Source organism: Cryptomeria japonica, chromosome 3 (genome assembly GCF_030272615.1).
Source record: "Cryptomeria japonica chromosome 3, Sugi_1.0, whole genome shotgun sequence".
Classification (NCBI taxonomy): domain Eukaryota; kingdom Viridiplantae; phylum Streptophyta; class Pinopsida; order Cupressales; family Cupressaceae; genus Cryptomeria; species Cryptomeria japonica.
The window spans coordinates 671,861,823-671,878,032 of record NC_081407.1 but is presented as its reverse complement, the minus strand read 5'-3'; positions in this window follow the sequence as shown (position 1 = coordinate 671,878,032).

Below are 16,210 nucleotides of genomic sequence, written 5' to 3'. Positions count from 1 at the left end.
TCTACCAGATAATCTTCTTCAAGATCATCCTGATCTGAGATATCAGGTTTGTCGTCGTCTTCAACATGCGGTGTAGGTGACAAATTTTATACTTGTATTTGTGATGATGTAACTTCCTGATTTTCACCACAATCTTTTCCAATGCCAAAGTACAAAGACAATGTTTTGCTTTTTGTTGGCCTATCCTGGCCTTCCCCACATTTAGGTTTCCTACCCCTCTTCCTGTTCAACATCTCCAACAAAATAAAGGCTGCCAAAAAAATATCAATTTGTTGAAGAAGCAATAATAGATTCATAGACTATAATGAATAATATACCACTTCAAAAATATGATTGTTCACCTTTAGGCTTTAGGTCACTAGCAGTCGCCAATGCAGTCAACAACAATGATTCTCATTGGTTTGAAACTTTGCTGTTGATCAAAATTCAGAGCCTAGAACACACCAGATTGTGTTGAGATAGATCTGATCTTTGCATGTATTTATACCAATCCTTATATGGTGAATTCAACTGGAATTTTATATGGTATACAAATATTTGGCGAGTCCCGCATAACTATAACATGACTTATGTAATTTTTGAGGCGATTATAGGTCGTCCAAATACGACATGTAATTTTCGAGGCTTTTATAGGTCGTCCAAATAATAGGCGAATACAATATAGTTGGCGAAAGTTGGGGTGAATGGAGACACGCGTTGGTAAGATGTCAGGTGAATTGGGTCCCCCTGGCTAACAAATCTTCACATGCCTAAGGTGAATTAAGGTCATCTATTAAGGCAACCTCGGAGAGTGTAGGCGAAACAATTAAATTTACCGTGTGTCCACCATATATTGTATTGGCGAAATCATCACATAGAAACATTTAATTGCATAAAACATATGGCGATTGGGCCATGACTTTGACGGAAATTGATAATGTTCTGGCAACATGGCCACCCCCACTCGATACAAAAATATTCGCCATTTCTGACTTGGACGGTGTGAAAAATTCGCCATTGGCGAATATTTGCCACTAAAGTAATCTCTGATATAGTCAAGTAAAAAAGACGAAAAACCATTTCCTAAAGTTGTCAAATGATTTTAAATATGCACAACTGTCCACTAAATGCAATTCACTAAAAAAGAAAACAAAGTATGCTAAAAGATAGTGGGTAAGATGCAAGGAATGAAGTTAAATAGACAAAGAAAAACCATGAATATTACCAAGTCAAAAGGAGTAGCTATGACCTCTTAGGTGTTTTTTCACTTGCATAAATTAGACTTTTTAAGGATAGAAACACATGTAGATAGTAGTATGAAGTCTTTTTGACGATTTTTGAAGTAGTTGAAGGAATGGCTTATTTTAGTTATATCTAAACCAAGACAATTTCAACTCAAAGTAAGGAATAAAACCATATGTCCTATAAGTTTGGGAAGCTAATTGAGTAGCTGGATAAGGTAGAGCATGACTATAGGGTAGTCTTGAGACTCTTTTAACTCAATTAGAAGATGTACCAAGTATCTAGGAGCTTACAAAGCCAATTCAACCATATTTCAAGTGCAAATGCAACAAAAGGAGTAAAAGCTTTTAATACACCTCAAAAACCACTCCTAGGTGGCCAAGTAGGTGGAAATAGTCTTTTCCAACATTTTTTTTCTTCATAGATGCAGCCCTATATTCTCTTTATTATTTGAGATGAGATATAGGACTCCCAGGGCTTAGTTCATCTTAGTTCTTTAAATTCTCTAATCAAGTGTTGTAACTAAAAAAATTCTTACAGCAAGAGATAGTATTTAATATCATTTAAGGTTGCAGTAGTGCAAGGAACATCAATATGAAAAGAGAAGGGATGAAGAAATCAGGGACCTTAAAATTATACATTAGAACTATGATACAACTACCTGGGATAGAATTTCCCCCTCATTGGGATAGCCATTTGACTCTTATCAGGATAGTTGAACAAAGCCAAAGAAGGTGGATAAAGACAAGGGCAAGTAGAAGGTTAATGAATAGGGAGATGTTGAAGAGGAAGAAAAGAACCAAAAAGATCAACAAAAAGAAAATGAAGAAGATTAAGATGTGTAACCTAGTTTGATGTTTTATATAGTTTTGGACTTGAAAATTATTTATGCCTTGACAATATTTTATGTATTATGGCTCATGGAAACTCCCAACAGTTAGAAGATCATCAAACCAAACACTAAATACTTGATAAGGCACTAAATAAAACAAATTGATTGATTAAAACTATTTGGTATGAATTCCTTTGTATATAATAGAATGGATGTTGGATTAATGAATATACTTCTACACACTAATCATTGAGAAATACATTATTGGTGGTTCCGTTATTACCCAATCCAATATCGATATGATCTTGTTGGGGAAGCATCTCGCGATCAAACCACAAGGTCTCACTGTCGATTAGTCTACTGTTACAAGGGTTCACCCTCTAATTTGTGAAATTTTGCAACTTATTTATTTTATGTTGAGTATATGTCTGATAGTTTTCCTCTTTCATACAATTGAATACTTCCAACCATGGTAGAAGGGAAGTAGGGTTGCAAGAGTGGTACGGTGATGTTTCTGTGTGGGCAAAGGGTTACAAAGCACACTGCCCTTGGGTGTAGAGGAGATGGATTCTACAGAAACCTATTGTAACCTCTTTCCCATGTCATGGTAAACATTCAAATCCGAAATTCCGAAATTCCTCATCCAAACATTATGCAAATCCGAAATTCCTCAAATGAGAAGATTCAATGAATGAAGGTGAAGATTAAAAAATTCTGCATATTATGCAAATCCGAAATCAAAGTGAAGTTCACTAATTCCTCATATTATCCAAATCCAAAATGAAGGTGAAGATCTTACCTCGAATGGTGAGTGTGTCGTTTTATCTTTCCAGGGGTTGAGCTTGACGCGGAAGCCTGCGCGGGATTGAATGCAACACAAATGACTTGCCCTCTTTTTCCTTTTTTTTAAGTAATGCCCATTGCCATCGAAATTTCGATGAACGCGGGCACTTTTACAAAACAAATCAAATTTGGTCACAATATACCTTCTCCGTCGGAAACCACCATCAAAATTCTAGACCAAATGTATTAGTGTTTGATACATCAAATTGTTGATCCATACTCCATGCAATTTATGTCCAGACATCCCACAAGTATAACATCTCTTGTTCTGAAAATTATTCATTACTGCTCTACACATGTTTGACTTGTGACCAAAGTTGTTGCATATGAAACATTGACCGATAAAGGTAGGACCACTATTCACATTATTCATCATTCCAATATTCATCCTTATTTTGCATTGATTTGCCCTATGACGGAATTTACTGCAAGTAAAGCATCTACCATTGAAGTTATAGGCAATAGGCTATCTTACCAGAGGTTTCTTTCTCTATTGATGATTTGATTTTGCATTGCTTTGTCCAAAACTAGAGGATTCTCCTTTCTCATATCTAAGTCCTCTTGTGTATTTCCAATGTCTCTGACTATCCAGCATCTCATCCAACCGGGCTGAACTAGCTTTGAACTTTTCTTTGCACTCATTAGCAGTAGTCAGCCCATCTCTCAGAATTATGATTTGTCTCTCAAGTTCTTGTCCATCATTCTTTGTTTGCACCAATTCAAGCTTCAATTGATCATTCTCATATGTTAATTTGCAACATTCATCAAATCTGTCCTTCAAGGATTGAGTCAAGCTTTCTTCATTCATCTTCCGGTCTTCAATCTCCTTAGTCAACTTCATCACAATAGATTTCATTTTATTCTTCAAAAATGCATTCTCCCTTGCCAACTTCTCACATTCATCAGTCTTGTCTTGTAGAATTTGATTGTCAACACTTTATTCTTCTTTTTCCTTCAGCTTGTCCATCAGCTCCTTTCTCTTTTCCCAAGAAGTTTTTACTTGATCTTTCAAGGTTTCAATGAAGTCTTTAGCTACAATTAGATTTCTTTTCAAGCTACTCTTTTCCTTCATTGATGCATCAAGATCTTCAAGTGCCACTGCAAGCTGTCTCTGCAAACCGGAGTCCATTGATTCAATCTTTTGGATCGTCCTCAAGTTGTTAGACTTCCTTGGAGGAACTAGGCCTAGATACCAATTGTTGGAATCAATGAACACTAAGAAGGGGGGGGGTGAATCAGTGTTCCAATATTTATAAATTTATTAATCTAATTCTTAATCTTGACCAGATGCACAAATAAGAAACTGAAATGCAAAAACACAAGACAATCAAGCACATAACCATAACACCAATATTTTTACGTGGAAACCCATAAAGGGAAAAACCATGGTGGGATTTGAACCCACAATATTATTCCACTATGGCCAGTAGCAAAACAATATTACAAAGAGGGGAATGCACTTGCATGCAAGCACACTGCCTAGAGCTCACTGCTTAGTTACAAAAAGGGCTACAACCCCGAGGAAGGCTTACTTTTTTATAGGATAATATGAAATTATTACAATGAGTTCTAAACTAGAAAAAAGAATCTAACTATTCCAAGTATCACTTCCGGTTAGGCACAAAGTGATCCACTTTACTGATCTGCTAAACTGCTTTGTTCTACCTTGCTCTGTTTATCGGATCAACACGACTTAATGTGTGCATGTGAAATTGTGCTCAATCACTCCAAAATCATCGCACACATCATATCCATACACAAATGCATTGAACCAATCAATCTTATATATCCACACTAGCAAATTTGATCTCCTACAAGCTAACTTCATAAAATATCAAAATATGAAACATGCAGCTTCAAGTCGGCTCAAATATTCACAAAACCATATTCTTGATCCAAGAAACGATCACACACTTCCCATAAGCTGGTCCAATCACCTCATACTTGCCAATAACCACTAGAATCAACTCAAGGAATCCGGTCCACACGTTACACCACTGAAAATGAAGATAACCCTGTTTAATTGCTCAACCAGATACTAGGCCTTCTAACATGCCAAGGAATCATTACTGAAGGATAATACTTCATGACAATCTTCTTCTCATACCTAATCAACTTAACTCAAATCACTAGAACCAAAAGCACATCGTCAGAAATAAGAAATGCTCACCAAGAATGTACACATAATATTACTGATAGACTTGCACCAAAACTTCATACCAGATGTTCCAAACTTCGTATCAGATAAGATCAATAGGCTGAGTTGCCATCAATGACAACTCCTAGAGGGTATACATAGTGATTTTAAGTTAATAATATGTATCAGAGGATATTCCAAGTTAATAATAGATATTATTAACTTAAAATCACATCCTTCATGGAAGCTCAAAGACTACATGGTGGATAGCAAGGACATGATAATTTATCCAATTGGGTGGCCACCCATATTTTTTGGAAAGGAAATAAAGTTGTTTATGCCTTAGCCAATGAAGATATCAAATTTGGGGAGTGGAAGTACTAGACCAAAGATGGGGAGGTCCCGTGCCATGTCAAAGAAATTCTCTTTAATGACAAAAATGAAAGGTATGCGAACAATAAGGTATTAAAAAAAGCTCAAAATATTGTCTATGGCATATATGATGTGGATTTCCATATGGTACTGCATGATGGGTGAACCAATGAAGGCTGACACGAAAGGGTCATGTCATCATAATTACAAAAGATTTGTTAATAAGAAAAGTAATAAATACAAATGTGATGTCTCCTTCCACCCTTGGGATTTAGTGTCAAAGGATTTTTTCACCCACACAAGGAAAATGCATGATAACACCGGGAGAGTGGAATTATAATTACTACTCCTTATGGAAAGATGCAACTGAAAAAAAGGAATTAAAAATTTTAAGATTATTCTCACATGGAAGAAAAATAGAGGCTCCATTAGTGGCTCATATTATTTATTTTGTTGGTATTCCAAAAACACCCATTGTTAATTCTTCTTTTTTTTTTTTTGGTTCCACCTACACTATTTCTAATTATAGGGTTGAAAGAGATACTACTATGGGTGGACATAGACTAAGGGTTGAACCTACATCATATGTCTCTCTCAAGAAAAATGCTCAACTCTAGGAAATCTTTGATAGAGGGGAGATTACTTTTCTTTTTAAAGCCATGATTGGGAGAAATTAGGATTTATCCTCACAATTCATGAATAGTTGGAGAAATGGGAGATTTGAGGTCAAAGGTGTCAAAATAAGAGTTTTTGAGGAATTCTTTGTGCAAGCCACGAGCTTGAATTGAAATGGTGAAAAGGTTCCCAGGTTGAGACTAAAGCAAGCATATTAGGACTACATGGAGCTCTTTCTAGAAATAGGGGAACACCTTAAAAGACACTAGAATGGGTTTAGTGAGGACTTATTAGCTCCTTGGGTTGTCATGAGATACTACCTTATTTTGTAGTACTTTACCTTGGAAGAGAGATTCATCATGGTTCGTGGCTACCATTTGTCTTTGTTGAATCACCTTTATCTTCACAAACCAATAAATTTTCACTACTTTCTATTTCATTTAATGGAAAAATATGCTTTTGATGGGTTTTATCCTACATTGCATCAAGGTCTTATCTGTACTCTTTATGATTTCTATTTAGAAAATGCCTCTATTGTAAATTCAACCCCTCCTTGTGATTCCCTGATAACCAAGACCAAAACCCCTAAGTGCCCTATGATTCCCAAAAAAGAATCACTTTTAAAGATGAAATGTCATCTTCCTCACATGTTGTTTCCCTTAGGACAACTTTTCTCAACCCTCTTAAGAATAAAAACCTCAACCTAGGTAGTGATACTTCTCCTATGGTTGTTGATATTAGTCTAAAGACGACTCAGCGAAAAGGAAAGAAAATTCATTTAGACCCTAGTGATGGTCAGTCCAAACCTCTTAGTGGAAATACAAAAAGGCCTACATGTTCTCTGAAGATAGCCTTGTTGTATCCCTCCCCGACTCCCATTGACTTGTTAGACATTGAGCCTGCTAAAGACAATATCACCAACTCCTCTTAGGAGCACATATCAACTAGACTGGGTAAGTTATTCGTGGCTACTAAAATAGCCGAGGCCATTGAGAATGCCCCAACTAAAGAGAAAAGTGAAGACCATTCTAAAGAATCCACCTTCAATGAGCCTGAATCTAAAACTAGCAAGGAAACTTAGGAAGATTCTATTTGTCTGATTCTTGAAGATAATTTGTCCCGTTCATCGCTAATGAAAAGTCAGTTAAATGAAGCTCTAGACGGCCTGGACAAACTTAAAGACTAGGGGAAAGAAGATGACCTGAAATTTGAAGAGGAACTTAAGGATTGACATGACTGTCAAAGGATGGTAGCAGAGATAGAAGACCTCAATGAAAAACTGAACCTGGAGATTCCCTAGAATTGCCTGGGTTGTGAGCATAATAGGGACTCGATAAGGAAGTTTGAGGGTGGTATACAACACCTGATTAAGATCAACTTAATCCTTATGCAAAAATGTATTATGTAGGTTACGGCTATCTCCAAGAAGATTAAGAGAAAGAAGAAGAGAAAAGGCTCGACTCGAAGGAAGTCGAAGGACAGTGGTAGAAAAAACAAACAAAAAAACAACAATTTTCTCATGTGGGAGGAGGATTTAAAATATATGTTGGATAGTTGGGGCTCTCTAGCCAGTGCCCTTGTAGTCTCTTAGGTTATTCTTTGTTCTAGGTGCTATGTTGTTTTTTGTTGTGTTTCATTCTCTCTAGACTATTATGTTTTATGGTGTGGTTTTGTTAAGACTCTTCATTTTATGAGGGCTTTCTCTCTAGGCCCTTTTTTTTGGTTAAATGTTTTAAGTACTGTTCTATATGGGTTGTCACCCTTCCCCACTTATCTTAATAAAAAAACATATAGATGTATATACAAAGTGGATAAGCTATATGAAATGGAAGAATGATATTAAGAAGCACTCTGTATATTAAAAGAATATTTCAAATAATTCTTAAATAACTAATGTAAAATTCATATTATGGTCATAATTCACATATACATATCAACCTTTATTTAGTATATAAACCAAGTCTCTATTTTCTAAATGTATATGATATGAGGTGCTCTTTACAAATTTCCTCCTATCTCTCTACATAAACATATATTAAAAAAAAGAGATTATGTTTTCAAAATAAAATATATTATCGTTATAATAAAATTTGCATATGTTGATACTAAATATTTATGATATTCATTAAATTATATTATTAATATTTATTATATTATTATTATTGATTAAATTAAATTTATTTAAAATTTGAATATAGTTAAATTTATAGAGGTATAGATGAACCATTAATGAATTTAATGAAATTGAATAATTTTATTTAATATAATTAGAATATTAATTCAATTATTAAAGTACAATGTGGTTGTTGTATCAAATTTTCCTATACTGAATACATTTGATTTTTTTCTACAACTTCTATCTTGAGTTTTTCTTGACAACATATAGATAAGAAAAATGAAAAACAAAGAAGTTGTTGTGGATGCATTCCTAATATATTTTAGAGTTTTTCTCAGTGAATCAAATTTTATACTATGTCAAGATTATGGTATGTAGACTACAATTCAATCTTGATAAAACGTCGGTCAACCTTCTGCAACTCAAATAATCACAAGAGAAAAATATAGGGGGTGCACATACATGGTGAAAGAGGACATTTGAACACTTATATTAATCAATATCTTTAATACTCAATAACATGACTGCACATATAGACATTTATATAGACATCTCAGATATGAAATGAAGAGTCTTCTGGGAAAGACAAAAAACCATGTGACTGTTAGGATTCATATTCCCAACAATCTCCCCCGTGAAGACCAATTGGTACAGCCATGCACAACGACATCCCTGCTTCCATTCCAAACCTACATTGCACCTAGTCAATAAGACTTTAACTTTGCAAAATATTTTTCATGAACACTACAGATAAGCCATCTCCAAACCATATCCGAGTCATAAACCTGATCTCCTATTACTTTACTTGTTAAGTTATTATGATCCCCTTTGCTCCTTCGTAACTGAAAATCTAGAAAAATAGGTTGTCCAAGAATGAGCCCCTTTGTTTTATCATGACCTTGACTTACCAAATTTAGGGAATCACATCAAGCATTCAGTAACACCTTCAGACATTCCAACCACATCATCTCCACGTTATCCTGACCTTCACCTCTGTTTCCTGCCAAGGTTTTTTTCTAAACTTCTTCATTAAATGGATGCTCAAAGAGACACAAAACTGTCTCCCAAACGTCTTTTGTTGCCTCACAGAAAATCACATTCTGTAATTACAGGTTCAGGGGCTTGATGGAATCCATCATTACATGTGCATCCTTCTTGTGGTTCCTCATGGGACCGATCATTGACTCCAAATCAACAAAAGTATCAACCAACAATGCATCATCACCAGCAAGGAGATGTTTTGATTCATCTTTACTTGCAATGGTCTTATCCTCGATGTGGATGACTATCTTTGCTGCCAACAAGGCAGCCTCCTTGCCTCTATCACTATAATCATAGTCTCTACCACTTAATGACTCCTCTATTATTTCTATTTCTCCTCTCACGGTTTACTCCATTGGCTTGGTCATCAAATTTATCATTTGACTGTGCAAATCATCCATGTTTTCTGCCATAAAAAATGGGTGCTCTTTGAGCGTCTGATTCTCCTCCTCTAATCTCGCAATGAGGTTATGGTCATCAATGGTGCTCACGAAACCCCTGGGTCTATCAATCTCCACGTCCTCCTCCTCGCATACGTTACGGGCTCGAATTTGCATAACCATGTTGGATTTCTTCCTCTCATTACTCTCAATCATGGCAGCCATCGCCACAGGCTCATGATTTCTCATATGACCGCCAAAATCTCATTCCTCTTGGAAAAACATGAGAGAGTCCAGGTTATCCTGGTCTTCAATCGAAAAATCCCTGGGTCTATTAGAACCCTCGTTGTTAAGATTCGACGAGATGAAAAGGTATGCCATCACAGATTGACTCAAACCATTTTCCAAGTGCCGCTCCAAATCCATATGTTGCTCTGTCTCCAAGTATTCGTCCATGTCAAATGAGTTTTTGATATTTCTTGTAGAACCTGGTGTACTACCTTCAATCAATGCATTCCACTTTGCCTCTATTTGTGCAATCTGCAACAATGAATCACTCTCTTTTTTGTTTTGAAATCTAAATTTCTCAAAAATCATATGCTCAGCCTCTCCAAAGTCTTCTAGATCTTGCGCAGCCTTGAGCCAGAGGCTCTCTCCCGCCTCCTTGAGCTCTATTGCACTCCTGGGATCTTCAGTCACCAGACACCTCAAATCCTCTTGTGGATTCTTTCCACCAAAGAAAGACTTTCCTATCAACAAGACATGCATTTTTGTGAGGAAAGAATCATTTGCTAGGAGCTTCCCATCACTTTTCTCTTGCTGAAATATAGTCTCTTCAAAAAAATCCCATTCTTTCTCAAAGTTATATTTTTCAATATTCATCATGAGACACAAAACCATCAACTTCTGGTCCATACAAATCAGTTTGTCTGTGAGTAGGAGATTCTCTTCCTTCAACCTCATAATTTTTTCTTTTTCATAATCCTCCCAAGTCTTGGTCTCAACTTCCTCAACTTCATCCTCACTTGCTTCAACGTCCTCCTCTTCAACATCCTCTTTTTCAATCAAATCAAGATTATCAAGAAATTCTTCAATAACAAAATCAATGTCATCATCTTCCTCTTCCATCTCTGCTCAAACCAATCTGACTCTGATACCAATTGTGAAGATTAAAACACCATATACTCTACACGTCAACCGCTTTTATTTCTTAATTCAATTAAATAAAGGTACTTATTTAAAAAGGTGAACAACCATGCAGAATTTTCTAAACAAAAGGATTCGAATCCCCACGTTTACAATCACATGAAACAGAACAAAATAGCCCCCTACCGGCTTTACTTGGATGGAAAAATGGAGGATAGGTTTGTGGATCGAATCCCAATTACTGCAAAAGGTGTTTATGCAGAGTAGATAAATTATTTTTGTTTTTAAAGTCATTTATAATTCTGTGACAAATTACTTGTATAACGAATAAGTGGGCTTACTTTTCTAATCTATCTTTCCATTATATCAAATAAATTTAAATAAAGTAAACAAGATTGAAATCCATGAAACATTCATAAATAGCCTTAACCAAGTTTAAGGACTAGAATTCGCATATACAAATTGTCTTAAATCTATATAAAGGCCTGCAACTTGTGAATCTAGGAAATCAGCATCATGTTTTCACCCACAATTACTTCTCTTCAAGACTATTTTTAGCAGTTGTTGTTTCCTTCTTTTCATCAGTAGCTACAGCTTCCCATGAAGCAATTTTGTTTATTTCTGGTATTGGCTTTGACCAATCAATGCCTACTTCTTCATCTATTTCATCTTTTATATGATCTATACCAGTCTCCACATACATGTCCTGAAATTCTGGGATGACATCCAGTGGAAGAGATATTGGATCTAGTATTTGAATTGCATTCCAAAGAATATGTAACACATGACCTGATGCTTCCATGTAGTCATCAGTGATGAGAGCAGCTTCCTCGCCATATCAGTGAGAAAGAGCAAAGACAAGAAATTAATATTTAACAGCAATCTAATACTGATGTTTATGTAATGAAATAAAACAATAAAGAGGGTAGAGAGAACCTATTAAACATAAGTGAAGCTGTCACACTGGCAAAGTTTTGAAGTACTTCTTTGGATCCAAGTTTCAATGCCACAATAATCTTTCCTGCCCAAGTTAAAAATAATCCCAAGTCATCTAAATGGTAAATGATCCTACAAATTGTAAGTTTAAATTGAAATTTGAGCCCAAGTCACCTCATTCCAACTCCTTCCAACTAGTCATATAAAATTTTGTTAACTTTCATTCTAAGATGTTGCATTTAAAGAAATTGCAATTTTAAATTGAAATGTGAACCCAAGTCACCTACCTCCAACTAGACATTAGACATTATGATAGATGAGAGCATCAATTTTTCTTAACTTTCTATGTTAAGATCTCGTATTTAAAGACATACCCAAATGAAGATCTCAAACCATCAAAGAAGCACCTACAAGCTCTTGTTCCACTTCACATTATCAAGTATGAAGTATTCATAAAGCATTAAAATTGCATCATGAACTTAACTATATAAGGTTTTTATATGGAGTAAGAAAGAGTATAAACAATTTGGTGCCCACCAACAGCTATCGAAAGTTCTACCGTTGCTGCTCCAAATGGTAATTTCTTCACAAGATTCCTACCCCCTTCAAACTGTAAGAGAGGAACAGTCAGCAGCCCATTTATCTTTTTAATAATTCCCGTTGCCTTTGTCGTCGACCAATCCACCGTTCTCAACAGCTTAACAGTCCTGCAGATTGTGAAGAAAGGCAAGCAACAAAATTCTGGGAATTCAGTCGAAAGAAAACACCAAGTGAAAAAATATATTGAAAGTTTAGTAATGTGCTAAGTTTCCTAATACGCATAATATACAAAATACCCTTTTAATGCAATTTTGTGAGGTCGACTGATCTTGGCTGGTTTCTTGGTGGGTTGGATCTTGGTGGCCAAATCATTCTTAACACGATTTTGTAACACAATAATTTTGTGAGCAAAGAGAAGGATTGCTTTTACACAGTAATCCGTATTCTCCCTTATTGGATATGCTAGTAGCCCTCTAACTCTCTGCTCTTCAGCCATCTATGTCTCCCTTAGATTTCTCCAGAAAGGAAACGAGCCTTGGCTTGAAGAAGATAAAGGAATCCTTCTGAATTAAATAGACTTAAATGACTGCTCAAAGATTTTTTTTTTCTTCGACATTTCTAATATTCCCGAAAATTTGCTTCACCAGCTTTTGTACGAATGTTCTTGACCACATTATTCCCTCGAAGCTTTACGTTTCCTCGAAAGTCTTCTCAGACTGGAAAAATGAAAGAATCAGGTTTAAATCCAATTCTTATGTCTTTCAAAAGGCCCACCTAACGAATTGACTCATTGCAGACGTCTTTACGTAATTGCATGGCTTAGTCAACATTTATCTAGTGGCACGACACCAGATACACAGAATGCTTACATAATTAGATTGGATGCATGACTTACTGTGCAAAGGCATCCTTGAAAGCATGAAGCAAGTCAAAATCATGTTTGTTATGGCGGGGACTCACTATGGCTAAGTATTTTTTATGAGGCGAGTTATCAATAGATGGTCATATCAAATCTACATATTAATAGCACTAAATTCTAATGATTGAGGTCACGTAAGGAATACTTCAATATATTTCATTTTTTATAAAGTAGTTTTTTTTGAATGAGTATAATTTGATGTGTGACATGCATTTAGTAAATGATATATATAGGACATAGTGGTGACTTGGTTACAATTTGATTCAATCAATTACACAACAAATCACTCAAGTAGTAATTATAATAACATTCAAATCTTTTTACTATAATATCATTACAATCCAATTGTTAATTAGGTCATAGTCCATTAATTAGGCCAGTCCATGCAATCCAAACTTATATAACATTACATGGAAATCGTAAGTCTATTTAAAATCCCGATCAAATTTGCTGATAGAACGGAAAGTATTCAGAAGCTCTTCCTTTGGTCGAGTTCTGAATCCAAGAGTAGGCTTCATTTGGTAGCCTGGGATTGGGTTTGTTTGCCTAGAAATCGCGGAGGCCTAGATATTAGACATCTAAGAGACTTTAATAGAGCTTTAATGGCGAAGCAGCTATGGAGATGTCTAAAAGAGAACAATGAGTGGATTGATATTTTTAAGGACAAATACCAAATTCATGGCTTCCAAAGAATGCTAGAAAATTATTCCCTCCCGACTTCTGCTTCTGATTTGTGGGATAACTTCTTCAGATCCTCTTCCATTATTTCTCAGGGAAGCCAATGGGTTCTAGGAAATGGTAGAAATATAAGGTTTTGGGATGATTGGTGGACAAGAGAGGGACCTTTGGCTATTTCGGTGTGGGCTTCACAATTCAAAGAGAAATGTATTAATCTGATTGGGTCTTGGGTTGTGGATTATATAAGTAATGGTGTCTAGGTGGACCTCAGAACCTTGGATGTTTCTCTGTCTTCGTTGTATTCTTGGTTGAACCTGATCATCATTCCTTCTTCTCGGGTGGAAGATGTGGTTATTTGGAATGGCTCTTCTTCGGGGCAGTTTCTGGTGGCTAATGCTTTTAGAATCATCACCAGGTCTTTTTCTCCTCCCCCCCTTTGGGTTGGAATTTGGAATAATCTCTTAATTCCTAAAGTCAATATCTTCTTCTGGTTATTCATGCAAAACAAGATTGCTACCATTGATAATCTTTGCAAATGTGAAATCCCCATTACTAATAGATGTTTTTTATGTAAAGAGGAAGCCAAAAATGTTGATCATTTGCTCTTACATTGCTCCTTTTCTAGGGACATCTGGGCCCTTTTTTTCAACCTATGGAATTGCAATTGGGTTGCCCCTGATTCTATCTAGAACTTTTGGTTCCAATAGAAGTTCCCTTATGACAATCATGCGATTAGTATTCTATGGAACTTATCCCTATCTCATATTGCTTGGGGTTTGTGGAAGGAAAGAAACAATAGGGTCTTTAGAGATTTGGAGTCCAATGCTCTTGTGGTGGTCGTCAGAATAAGGAATGTTGTTAAGGAATTTTTTTTAATTATTGTCCTGGCAAGAAAGATGATCTTCCTCTTGAGTCTGGCTAGGAGGAATGGGATACTATCAAGCGGTGGCAGTTAAGCTGGAATATATCTACCCATTTTTATAAGATCAAACATACCAGAGAGAATGTTTCTTGGAATCTGCCCCTCTCGAGGTGGATCAAAATTAATATCGATGGGGTGGCCAAAGGAAATCCTGGGCCGCTTGGCTGTGGGGGAGTGGTGATGCAGAGAGTCTTGGAGCTAATCCTATTTACCTTATTGGTTTCTTGTCTTACTCAACCCTCTAACTCCTCAAGCCCATCCAATGGTACTTGGTTGGAGTTTTGCTATCTAGACCTCCAAGGTCTGATCCACTTTGGCTTGCCTCCAAGGTATAGCCATTGATCTCTTTCAACCAACTCTTCCTATTGAGGTTGCCACCTCAATCTCTTCACACCACTCCTAAGGCTCCAACAACTTTTGCAAGGATCATAACACACCAACTCATTCAATGGGTTCAAAATGCATTTACTTAATGTCTTTGAAGTCTTTTAGAGGTTTGAGCACCTCCATACCCATCACCAAGCTTTCCTAACCTCTCTTTGTCTCCACTGGGCTCAAATAGGCCTAATACAATTAGCCCTGCCTTGGTGGTTTTAAGGACTTAGTTTCAAAACTTCCCAAATAAGGCCACAAATAAATTATAGATTTGGATACCCTTTCCAGGGTTGCAAACAATATTGCAAATTTGCATCTGGGTTCACCGTACACATATGAGAACCAAATCTATCCTAATTTTAAGGGTTTTGGCCTACTTGGGTGACTTACAGACTTGTTCTTTTTAACCTTCACCAGTCAAAAGATCTGCTCAAATAAATTAAGGATTATTTAAGGGAATTCACATGGCTTTCCAATCATGGCTCCATTTCTCTTCTACCAATCAACATGTGCTATGAATTTGCACATCTTCTGTTGTCCTAACTCACTAACTCCTAGCAGTGAGCCTAGGGTTTCATTGTAGCTCCTGCACAAAGGCTTGAATAAACCAAAACACCTAATATAGACATATTTACAAACCCTAACCTAGCATTCCACTTGATTTCAACTGGTGTCATCAATGGATACTCAGGTTAGAGTCATATTCCCCTTAAACCCTACTTTGCAAAGGTTTTACACCTAGTCTCAGAGAATGGAGTAGATCTCTACAACCAGACACAATTAGACTTGTTAATCTACCTTATTGAAAAGTAGATTCAATAACCTTTCATCACATGCAATTAATTCCCTCTGCCAAGGCCGTACTGGGCCGTACAATGCAACAAAAACAAACTTAAACTGTCAAACGGTGAAGAAAACGAGATTTCCTTACAACTCAAAAACTTGTTTTTGCATTCTCAATCCTCCAACCCGTACAATGAAGTTTTTTTTGGCTTATATGTCCATGATTCAGTTGATTGAACAAAATTTCAACGCCAACATCGAAAAATGCAACTTTTGTAAAATATTGTAAAATGTTGCTCAACAACTTTTATTTTTTTTGTCACTTATAATGCAACTTTGCATTCAAGTGTATTA